The 12,626-nt window shown below is 43.2% G+C and overlaps 1 protein-coding gene across 2 annotated transcripts in view; it reads left to right on the forward strand.

Annotated features, from left to right (window-relative positions):
- The window catches only part of fam110b (family with sequence similarity 110 member B), a 69,280-nt gene that overhangs the window by 16,828 nt on the left and 39,826 nt on the right, over positions 1–12,626 (forward strand). The window contains exons 1-2 of one of the 2 annotated variants that reach the window (XM_052133217.1): positions 284–330; positions 746–828. The exons of the other annotated variant lie outside the window; for it this stretch is intronic. The gene's annotated coding sequence lies outside the window, so the exon portion shown is untranslated. Of the gene's footprint in view, positions 1–283; positions 331–745; positions 829–12,626 lie in introns of those variants that run through there. 2 annotated transcript variants of the gene reach the window in all.

A 12,626-nucleotide genomic window follows, 5' to 3' on the forward strand; every position in this document is an offset into this window, starting at 1 on the left:
TATCTTCAAAATGGAGATTAGGGACTTTGGTATTGGCCACTTAAGGAAAAAGGGTAAGCAGTACTATGTCGACAAGTGATTAAGGAAGGCAATCAAACTGAATTAGATTAATAGAAGTTGACAGAGGCCTAACTGCTTTCTTGGCTGGTGTACTCAATCGGATGTAAGATTGCGTTTCGCTTGGAGGACGGTATCCTTCTGGTGCCACATTTACGAGACTAGCCGGCAACAAAGTATGTCGAATGATGTGTACTGTGATCCTGTGCTTCCTTTTACGGCAACTCTGGAAATGTGTCATCTCTGTATGGATTTCACGAGAAGTCTCTGCGAGTAAGTATCTTTTGGTGATTTTTTTTTTTCTTCTTCTTTGGGACATTAGTGAAATAAGAACAGCAGCTTTTGCGTTGTTGCTTGAGTGTGTTGAATACAATAGCATTATTACAACAAATGAACCTGAACATGGCTCAACCATAAGAATGGCCTGGGGCCAGTTTTGGAGGATTTTGGGACAATTTACCAGGTCACTTGGCCTATTGGGCCAGTTGTTATTATTACCCCCCAAAAAATGTGTGTGTGTGTGTGTGTGTGTGTGTGTGTATATATGTGTGTATATATACAGTATATACGTTGATGTATATTTTTTAGTGGTACTTTTAGAGATACATTTTGTGTTTTGTGTTCTGAGACACATAAAATGTAAATAATTTTGATCATAATCAAAAAATATATTAATTTTTGTTTTCAGGAAATATTGTCAGGGCGAGTACAGATCTGAACTTCTGACCCAACTGGGACAGCAGAAGAAAAAAATCTTATTGTTGAGCACTGGTGAGGTTCCCAATCGGGAACGTTTTTATTGCAGCCATAACTGTTTAAGATGGCTTTTTCTTTTTCATTCATTACATTTGTAGCCTTAATAAATATTCACTACTGATTTGGGCCTTTGTCATTCAGGGGTATACAGCAGAGAGCTGTATTATTGTCTGTCTGGATGGACCACTGCCAGAATTAATCTCTTTATAAATGACCATGAGAGGATTATTCAAATTCAAACCCGTTTGTGTGGAGAACAGTAAATCACCACAGCAAGGGATAGGAGGTTAGCATTGAATAGGCACAGATGATAAAATGCAAAGTCCCTTAGTAATATAAAGAGACTTTCTTTGATCTAATTAGCTACTTCTAAATGAAAAACATCCTTCCAGATTGCCAGTTGTTACTAGTTCCAGGACCTTGAAACAGTCAACAAACCTAATTAATGTATCTGCTCTTAAACATTTAGAATGGAATTCCAACCTGATACTTATTTTCCAGGCTAGATTGTACTACCGCACATTAATGTGGTTCTCTGAGGCTGAGTATGGATGGTTTCTTTAATGTTGTATGCACTGTGATGTAGTGGGAACTTTTAAACTGCAAAATAGATCAGCAAAAAGCTTGATGTTGTTTCACTGTGGAAAGTACATTCTCCTGAACAAAAGCTTGCTGGACTCTCTGTGTGTTCACACAGTGTTTAGAGAAGCATGACTTGGGGAAAAAAAGGTGAAACTGCACTTATGGAGGGATTAAGAGCTCTTACTGACATTGGCCTTCCTGTGAGCCAACCTTCCCCCATATTGCTACAATGTGACAATGCTTAAAGAAACATTCCACGAACCCAAAATATTAGCATTCTGCATTCACAGCCACTTTTGTTAACATTTGTTGTATTTAGCTAAGTAGGTCAATAGTAATCGGTGATATTGTTGAGAAATAAGCATTTTCTTACTGTATGATTCACAGATGTCCATAATGAGTAGTACTGAGGTGCACAGGTTGTATACACTGCCTGGCTGTTTTGATTTAAATAATGGTTATAATCCGGGTTTGATCAATTGTCAGGTATAGGCTCAGCAAAGTTATGCTGCAATAAAATCAAATCAGATGAGTATCTGAATATATTGAATGACCAGGTTATCCCATCCATTGATTTTTCACATCACAGAGTCGCAGAGTCCTGAACTTAACCCCATTGAAAGTCTTTGGGATGTGCTGGAGAAGACTTTAAGGAGTGGTTCAACTCTCCCATCATCAATACAAGATCACAGCCAACTCTGGACGAAAATAAATGTTGTAATATTGCATAAGGTTGTCGAAGCTCCAGAAAGTCTTCTCCAGCACATCCCAAAGACTTTCAATGGGGTTAAGGTCAGGACTCTGAGGTGGCCAGTTGCTGTGTGAAAATGATTCCTCACGCTCCCTGAACCACTCTTTCACAGTTTGAGCACAATGAATCTTGGCATTGTTGTCCTGGAATATGCCTGTGTTGTCAGGGAAAAATAGGCCATTTAGTATATTCAGATACTCAGCTGATTTCGTTTTATTGCCGTATAACATCGCTGAGCCTAGACCGGCTGTGACCTGACCAATTAAGCAACTCCAGATCATAACCATTATTTAAATTAAAAGGACGACTTATTTTTTTTGCCAGGCAGTTTAGTTTAAAATAGTGATAGACTGAGATATTGACCACTTAAGTGAATAAGTGTTACCTCCCTCTCGAGACTCTACTGACAGTCTTGCCAATGCATAATAAACAATATCTGTTTTCATTTTTAGTAGTGCTGTTAGTCTGTAAAATATTTCATATTTATCACAATTAATTTCACAGATTTGAGAAATGTTACTCTATATACACACTTCTTTTTCTGTTAATATGCATTTAGTTCCTTATAAGAAAAAATAAAGAAAACAATATGTAACAATAATATTTTATAAAAATTTTCCAAACATTTCCCAAAGTCTAAGTGGGAGACTTATTGAAATACATATATAGTCCCTGTAGTTTGCATTTTCATTGCAATGGGCAATATTGGCTTTCCACTTTGCACACGTTCTGCCCTATTCCAACCATTGTTCAGCACACACACACAGAGCTGAATAAAATGTCAGAATCTAATGTGAAAATTGGCAAATGCGTTAATCATGATTAAGAAAAATTAAAGCTTTAAACAATTAATTGTTTATTAAGTTGTTTAATTTTAAATTAATTGCATGCGTTAAATTCGACAGCTAATTTGTAATTTTGTATTTTTGTAAAATAACTAATTTAACTAATGTAACACAGTTAAAGGATGGGCAAGGAGGAGGCGAGAACCGGCTTGTCAATATAAATAATATTTAATGCAACTCAAAACCAAAACACACATGACGGACATGCCCGTAATTCTCTCTCTCTCCCGCACGATCCTCCGCAGTCGACCTTTAAACCTCAGAGGCTTGATTAGCCTAATACGGGACCGGGTGCGTAGGATCACGACCCGGCCCCGCCCTCCGCCCTGCCACAACTAATTTATTTAATTTCAACAATTGTGTAGATCTCATTGGCTGTCATTACATATTGTGATTTTATATTGGCATTATATCAACCATAAGTCACCGTGGTGTCTATATATCGGCTTTAACCATTAAAAAACCCCATATCAATAGACTTGAAAGCGGTTACAACAAATGCCCTTAAATGATAAATGTCCTTCCATGATAAAGAATTAATTATTGTACAAAATCAGCTGTGAATTCAGCTACAGTAGGCCGAAAGTTCTTCTGCTGAAATTGGTCTGTGCGTCTTGAAATTCAAAGCACTGCCCCAGTGGCCAAAGTTGGAAGTGTTGTTGAATGTTTGGTCATGCAAATTGCTTTCCTCAGCACTAACAGTGCCTTCTGAACACTTCTTCTTTTCTTTACATTACATTGTGCCAAAAGTCACACATTTAAACTTTGTCTGTCTATAGCAATTTTCCATCTCCATTGGCTTTTAATGGGTGTTGGGTAGTAGCAGGCCTCTCAGCACGAAGCCCCTGGCAGTCAGAGGCCCGGGGCACTTGCCCCATTGTGCCGCTCTAAAATCCAACCCTGATAATAACTTTTCAGAAATTCATCTGTAGTATCTGGGCCTCTCAGCACAAACACTTCAGGGGCAAACAAGAATTTAGGTGGTTTGCTTTGATCGCTCCAAATGAGGTCATGGAGTATCTGACACTGTGGATCTGTTCATGTTTGTTGTTCCTGCCATGGATTTTTAATTGCTGAGAGCTGAGAATTCAAGGTGTACACCATGACAACAGCTTCCTCATTAACAAGCCCTGTTCCTCAACATATTCAAGGAGGAGGGTTCTGTTGAAGTACCCTATTTGCCATCTATGATGGCATTTTGAAAGTAAGGTTATGATGATGAAGACTGGTTTTAGTGAATAGATCAGAATCAGCTTTATTGCCAGGTATCCTTACACATACAAGGAATTTGTCTTTGTGACAGGAGCTTCCAGTGCACAACAATACAATACAGCAACAAGACAGAGATAATAATACAAATAACATAAAAATAAATAAAAATAGAATACAATTTTTATAGAAAATAAAGTATATATAGAATACACAATAAGACAACATATATACACACACACACACACACACACACACTTTGTCCACCCGGTCCATTTATTAAAAGAACAGTAGTATCAGGTTGTCCACGAAAGATTTGGTTTATGAAAATGTAATATACCTGATACTCTGCACTAGCTTCAGTCCTGCTACTGCTGTCTGCCCGCACAAGCAGCTGGTTTAGGAGCTGTAATTAGATTAGAGTGGGAGAGAGAGAGAGAGAGAGACTAGTGGGTGGCAGTGGGCAGTTGAGCATACGTGTGCGTTTGTTTGTGTCTCTGCTGGTGTCCGTCACAAACGAGGGTGATGTCACAACTGGCTGTCTGTAATCCTGCACCCTGAGTTGTGCCCGTCCATACTGCTGATGGATGGTGTGTGCTATTATCCTTTACTCTTTCTATCTGCCATACTTTGCTCCACTCTTTTGTCTCTCACTCTGTGTCTCTTTCTATGTATATAGAGTATGTAGATGTATATAAAAGCAACTTTAGGGGGTCTTGCATTAGGCCTGTCGCAATTATTAAATAACCGTCTGATCGTGGTTATTTGATCTAACCATGATTATTGTGCACTTTAAATTCCAATCACATTTTAATGCAGGGTAATTTAAGCGAACATGCAGTATAAATGCCAGGAACGGTGTGTCATTGAGTTGAACTCTGGGCATCACTGAGCCGCACTGCAAACGTCAACTGGAGGAACAGTTCCTGTCTGGAACGTAACATTTTCAGTGCTCTGATGCGCATGCTGTCAGCAGAGGCTCACACCAAACTATAAACAAACAAATCTAAACTTTGATAGTGAATGCAAAGCGCTCCGGTTTCACTTTAATTTAATGATCATGTGATGGAACATAACAGGTTACTACGCGCAGTGGTAATGGCAACACAGTGACACATAGGAGACGCACACTTACTCTTTTTCTGTGGCGTGATTAGGGCTGGGCGATAAAACGATATCGATATATATCACGATAAAGAAAATCCACGATAAGCTTTTGAGGAATTTTCGATATTTACTGCATATATTTTGTGCAAATTTTGGGATATTGCTTAAAATATGATGGATGACAACAAGATGCTAAATCTTTTTTAAAATGCACATAAAAAACATTTAAGCTAATTTGATATGGATACATTTTCATTCTGTAAGAAGACATGTGCATAAACTACAATATTAACTGATTACGTTAGCCAGTATTATGGCTGAATAATTTCCCAGATGCAAAGCATCTGCAGCAGATTGCTACCACACCACAAGTAATTTATTACATTTAATACATGAACCACAGTGGCTCCCTCAGTGACTTGAGTGTGTGCTAAAACACAAGCAGTTCGGCTTTCTCAGGCTGCGTTTCCACTGGAGCGGACGAAATCCGCTCAAAGGCGCTCACAGCGCTAGGAGAGAGCTTTCTCCGTACAGCTGCCAATCCTACAATCTACCTTGCGAGCATGACGCTCGGCTTTCATAGGAATTAATTGAAACCGCTCTCAGCTTCGCTCACAACGCGCCAGTTTACCCGTAGGGTCAGACTGGATGAACTTGCTAATGTAACCGAGCGTACGCATGGAGTTCACCTAGATACTTAGAAATAAAAAAATAGCAAATGACTGCGGCCAGAGTTTTAATCCGTGCTTCTTTCTTTATTAGCTTACACATTCAGCATCATTCCACAGTTACAAGGGCTTCTATGCACCATACTTGGGTGTCTGAATCTAAAGAAATATAAAAAATATTAATTTTGATGTAAAAATATTCCAACAAATACTGGACTGCTGTCACTATTCTTCAGAACAAACAGATGATCTTTTAACATTCATTTTCAATTGATAAACGGTAAAAGACAGTAAAATTGGTAAAATATCCCACAGACCCCACTGCTTTGGCTGTCACTGGACCCCCTGTGCAGTTTTGTAGAGACTGTTTTTACTGTTTAGAATTATTTTTTTCTTCTTTTCTTCCGACAACTTTGAAATAAAAAAAGAAAGTGCAATGTGTAAATGTACACTCACCTAAAGGATTATTAGGAACACTTGTTCAATTTCTCATTAATGCAATTATCTAATCAACCAATCACATGGCAGTTGCTTCAATGCATTTAGGGGTGTGGTCCTGGTCAAGACAATCTCCTGAACTCCAAACTGAATGTCAGAATGGGAAAGAAAGGTGATTTAAGCAATTTTGAGCGTGGCATGGTTGTTGGTGCCAGACGGGCCGGTCTGAGTATTTCACAATCTGCTCAGTTACTGGGATTTTCACGCACAACCATTTCTAGGGTTTACAAAGAATGGTGTGAAAAGGGAAAAACATCCAGTATGCGGCAGTCCTGTGGGCGAAAATGCCTTGTTGATGCTAGAGGTCAGAGGAGAATGGTCCGACTGATTCAAGCTGATAGAAGAGCAACTTTGCCTGAAATAACCACTCGTAAGCATTTGTGAAGCCACAACACGCACAACCTTGAGGCGGATGGGCTACAACAGCAGAAGACCCCACCGGGTACCACTCATCTCCACTACAAATAGGAAAAAGAGGCTACAATTTGCAAGAGCTCACCAAAATTGGACAGTTGAAGACTGGAAAAATGTTGCCTGGTCTGATGAGTCTCGATTTCTGTTGAGACATTCAGATGGTAGAGTCAGAATTTGGCGTAAACAGAATGAGAACATGGATCCATCATGACTTGTTACCACTGTGCAGGCTGGTGGTGGTGGTGTAATGGTGTGGGGGATGTTTTCTTGGCACACTTTAGGCCCCTTAGTGCCAATTGGGCATTGTTTAAATGCCACGGCCTACCTGAGCATTGTTTCTGACCATGTCCATCCCTTTATGGCCACCATGTACCCATCCTCTGATGGCTACTTCCAGCAGGATAATGCACCATGTCACAAAGCTCGAATCATTTCAAATTGGTTTCTTGAACATGACAATGAGTTCACTGTACTAAAATGGCCCCCACAGTCACCAGATCTCAACCCAATAGAGCATCTTTGGGATGTGGTGGAACGGGAGCTTTGTGCCCTGGATGTGCATCCCACAAATCTTCATCAACTGCAAGATGCTATCCTATCAATATGGGCCAACATTTCTAAAGAATGCTTTCAGCACCTTGTTGAATCAATGCCACGTAGAATTAAGGCAGTTCTGAAGGCGAAAGGGGGTCAAACACAGTATTAGTATGGTGTTCCTAATAATCCTTTAGGTGAGTGTATATCATGATAAATATCGAACAATATGAAAAAGCTTATCGTGATAACAATTTTGGCCATATCGCCCAGCCCTAGGCTTGATAACATTATGAAATGAAATCTCAAAGGTTTTGCTTCACGAGAAACAAGGGCTTGTGGGTTTAATCAAAGAGCATTAAAATAACACGTGAAAGTGAAGAAATTAGGAGTTTTAAAAGCCTTAAAAGTAAATCATATTTTTTGTCATATCATCTATTTTCATCCCTTGGGCCCACCACCCATTGGAGAAACCGCAGGAGTCGGGTGCGCTGCCATATGGGCGGCAGTGAAGGCTGTGGGCCTCGACGGACCAGACCCGGGCAGCAAAGTCTTGCTCTGGGTACGTGGAATGTCACCTCACTGGGGGGGAAGGAGCCGGAACTAGTGAGGGAGGTGGAGCGTTACCAGTTGGATCTGGTGGGGCTAACATCGACGCACAGTTTTGGCTCTGGATCCGTACTCCTGGATAGGGGATGGACTCTATTCTTCTCTGGAGTTTCCCAGGGTGTGAGGCGACGGGCGGGTGTGGGGATACTCACGAGTCCCCGGCTGAGCGACACTACGTTGGAGTTTACCCCGGTGGATGAGAGGGTCAACTCCCTACGCCTACGGGTTGTGGGGGGGGGGGAAACTCTGACTGTTGTCTGTGCATATGCACCGAACAGCAGTTCAGAGTATTCGGCCTTCTTGGAGACCCTGAATGGAGTCCTGAATAGGGCCCCAGTAGGGGACTCCATAGTGATGCTGGGTGACTTCAACGCACATGTGGGAAATGACAGGGACACCTGGAAAGGCGTGATTGGGAGGAACGGCCTCCCTGAACTGAACTCAAGTGGATGTTTGTTATTAGACTTTTGTGCTAGTCATGGATTATCTATAACAAACACCATGTTCGAACATAAGGATGCTCATAAGTGTATGTGGTACCAGAGCACCCTAGGCCGAAGGTCGATGATCGATTTTGTAATCGTGTCGTCGGATCTGAGGCCATATGTTTTGGACACTCGGGTGAAGAGAGGGGCAGAGCTGTCAACCGATCACCATCTGGTGGTGAGTTGGGTCAGGGGGTGGGGAAAGACTCTGGACAGACCTGGGAAGCCCAAGCGAGTAGTGCGGGTGAACTGGGAACGTTTGGAGGAGGTCCCTGTCCACGAGATCTTCAACTCACACCTCCGGCGGAGCTTTTCAGGCATCCCTGCGGAGGTTGGGGACATTGAACCGGAGTGGGCAATGTTCAAAGCTTCCATTGCCGAAGCCGCGGTGGAGAGCTGCGACCTCAAGGTTTTAGGTGCCGCAAGGGGTGGTAACCCTCGAACACCGTGGTGGACACTGGTGGTCAGGGAAGCCGTCCGACTGAAGAAAGAGGCCTTCCGGGATTTGTTGTCCCAGAGGTCTCCGGAGGCAGTTGCAAAGTACCGACAGGCCCGAAGGGCTGCGGCCTCGGCCGTGAGGGAGGCAAAGCAGTGGGTGTGGGAAAAGTTCGGAGAAGCCATGGAGAAGGACTTTCGGTCCGCACTAAAGTGCTTCTGGAAAACCGTCCGCCACCTTAGGAGGGGGAAATGGGGAACCATCCAAGCTGTATACAGCAGAGATGGGACGCTGTTGACCTCAACCGAGGAGGTTATTGGGCGGTGGAAGGAACACTTTGAAGAACTCCTAAATCCCAACACGCCCTCTGTGGTAGAGGCAGAGCCGGAGGCTGATGGGAGATCAGATTCCATTTCCCTGGGGGAGGTCACTGAGGTAGTCAAACAACTCCGCAGTGGCAAAGCCCCGGGGATTGATGAGATCCGACCAGAAATGCTGAAAGCTTTGGATGTGGAGGGGGTGTCATGGATGACACGCCTCTTCAACATTGTGTGGAAATCTGGGACAGTGCCTAAGGAGTGGCAGAACGGGGTGGTGGTTCCCCTCTTCAAAAAGGGGGATCGGAGAGTGTGTGCCAACTACAGGGGCATCACACTTCTCAGCCTCCCTGGTAAAGTTTACTCCAAGGTGCTGGAGAGGAGGGTTCGGCCGATTGTCGAACCTCGGATTGAAGAGGAACCAATGCGGTTTTCGTCCTGGCCGTGGAACGACGGACCAGATCTTTACTCTCGCAAGGATCCTGGAGGGGGCCTGGGAGTATGCCCATCCGGTCTACATGTGTTTTGTGGATCTGGAGAAGGCGTATGACCGGGTCCCCCGGGAGAGACTGTGGGAGGTGCTGCGGGAGTACGGGGTGGGGGTCCCTTCTTAGGGCGATCCAATCCCTGTACGTCCAAAGCGAGAGCTGTGTCTGGGTCCTCGGCATGAAGTCGAGTTCATTCCATGTGGGGGTTGGTCTCCGCCAAGGCTGCGCTTTGTCACCAATCCTGTTTGTGATATTCATGGACAGGATATCGAGGCGTAGTCAGGGTGGGGAAGGTGTGCGGTTCGGTGGGCTGGGGATCTCATCGCTGCTTTTTGCAGATGATGTTGTCTTCATGTCATCATCGGTCCGTGACCTTCAGTTCTCACTGGATCGCTTGGCAGTCGAGTGTGAAGCAGCTGGGATGAGGATTAGCACCTCTAAATCTGAGGCCATGGTTCTCAGCAGGAAACCGATGGAGTGCGTACTCCAGGTAGGGAATGAGGTTTTGCCCCAAGTGAAGGAGTTCAGGTACCTCGGGGTCTTGTTCACGAGTGAGGGGACAATGGAGCGGGAGGTTGGCTGGAGAATCGGGGCAGCGGGGGCGGTATTGCACTCGCTCTATCGCACCGTTGTCACGAAAAGAGAGCTGAGCCGAAAGGCAAAACTCTCGATCTACCGGTCAATTTTTGTTCCTACCCTCACCTATGGTCATGAAGGTTGGGTCATGACCGAAAGAACTAGGTCGCGAGTACAAGTGGCCGAAATGGGCTTCCTCAGAAGGGTGGCGGGCTTCTCCCTTAGAGATAGGGTGAGGAGCTCAGTCATCCGTGAGGAGCTCGGAGTAGAGCCGCTGCTCTTTTGCGTCGAAAGGAGCCAGTTGAGGTGGTTTGGGCATCTGGTAAGGATGTCCCCTGGCCGCCTCCCTAGGGAGGTGTTTCAGGCACGTCCAGCTGGAAGGAGGCCTCGGGGAAGACCCAGGACTAGGTGGAGAGATTACATCTCCACACTGGCCTGGGAACGCCTCGGGGTCCCCCAGTCAGAGCTGGTTAATGTGGCTCGGGATAGGGAAGTTTGGGGCCCCCTGCTGGAGCAGCTGCCCCCGCGACCCGACTTCGGATAAGCGGTTGAAGATGGATGGATGGATGGATGGATATCATCTATTTTATTTTTTATTTATATATTTGAAGTTAAATATGTAAAAATTACTTATTAAAGGTGGGGTATGTGATTTGCAAAACGGCCGGCAGATTTTGAAAATACACAACTCATAAGGTCCTACCTTCTCTCCTCCAACGCTGGCCCTGACTCCACCCATTCGAAAAACATGGACGCGCAATCATGCACGAGCGAAAACTCAGATGCGCGAGAGCGAGCCAGGCTAGCATAGGTTGGAGTTTCTGCATGACGTCACCATTTACCTGCTAAGACTGTCAACATGGCACAACATTCAGCGTTAAGTTGCACCAGATATTATTAACATTCAACAGTCACATAAATCATTAGTATTGTTAGAAAATTGATGTTTTTGAAATGTAAATATATATTGTATAAATATAAAATATATAAAAATATATTGGACGTCCTGGTTGTCACCAAAGTTTATGGCTAAATATAGGGCTGACCGATATAACGTTATCAGATGAGATTGTTATGCGCATCTCGTCAGTAAAGCACATAACATAAAGTGCATTCATTGATTAGTAAATCGCCATCAGCTGCTTTCAGATGGAGCGGTATACTACACAGAGCCGTAGTTCACTAACATGCTGGGTCGTGATAATGAAGGGTAAATTGCCCAGCTTGTCAGTGATGAACTACAGCTCTGTGTAGTAAATGCCGCTCCATCTGAAAGCAGCTGATGACGAACGGGACACGCAGCCAGGGTGGTGGGGGAGGGGGCATGGTACGACCGTTTGATTGACACATTTTCTGTCCAATGATTCTAGATGGTCTTGAAAATGATCGGCTGGAGTTTTTCGAGTCCTGCCCGTTCCACAGATGATTAAATTGCTTAATTTTCATTTCAGTGCTTCTAATTTACAGCCAGTAAGTGGGTTAGGAATAGGATTTCAAGTTATTTTGAAAAAATGGTCAAAAAAGAAAATCACATACCCCACCTTTAAGGTGTATGAAGCACACATACTGAAAAAATAAATATGACCATTTGTATGACAATTGATCATGAAAGCCCTAAAAGAGACAATTAATCATCATAATCGCAATTATTTTTGACAATTAATCGTCAATCAATTTTCATAATCGTGATAGCCCTATCTTGCATTATATTCGAACTGTGGGCCCAACCAGGAAAGCAGAAAAAATTTCTTATTGTGGAGCCCTGCTTTCAAGTCAACACGAATGTGTGCTTCTGATGCAAGGTGCACTCGTGTTTGCATCTGATTCTCACATTCTTTGGCTTTCTAACATGTCATACAGTAGCAGTTTCAGTGGGTGTCTGTGTTTCTTTGTTTTTTGATTGGTTACAGAGATGTTTTGGGTAGCTGAGAGGGTGAAGGAGGGAACAGGAACAGACTGCAGAGCTATTTTTAAAACTGCCAGGAAACAATGGCTCCAATTAAGTAGTCTGTGTAAATTTAACTTAAATTGATTCCCATTATTTGATCTAGCATTTCTCATGATGAAATAACGATTAGCTAGATTATATGATGCATGAGTCTGTGAAGCTTTTGTTTAGGTTTCTAGTAAACAAAGGCCTAAGTGTCATTATTCATAATGGCCCAAAATATATTCTTGTTAAAATAAGCCTGAATGTTAAAGGGCAAACATGTTTAAAGGATTATACTGTCGCATATATGTCTTAGCATAGACGTGTTGCTGTTACATTGACATTGTATTTTTTCTGTTGACTC

The sequence above is a fragment of the Xyrauchen texanus genome, chromosome 9 (genome assembly GCF_025860055.1).
Source record: "Xyrauchen texanus isolate HMW12.3.18 chromosome 9, RBS_HiC_50CHRs, whole genome shotgun sequence".
Taxonomy (NCBI): Eukaryota; Metazoa; Chordata; class Actinopteri; order Cypriniformes; family Catostomidae; genus Xyrauchen; species Xyrauchen texanus.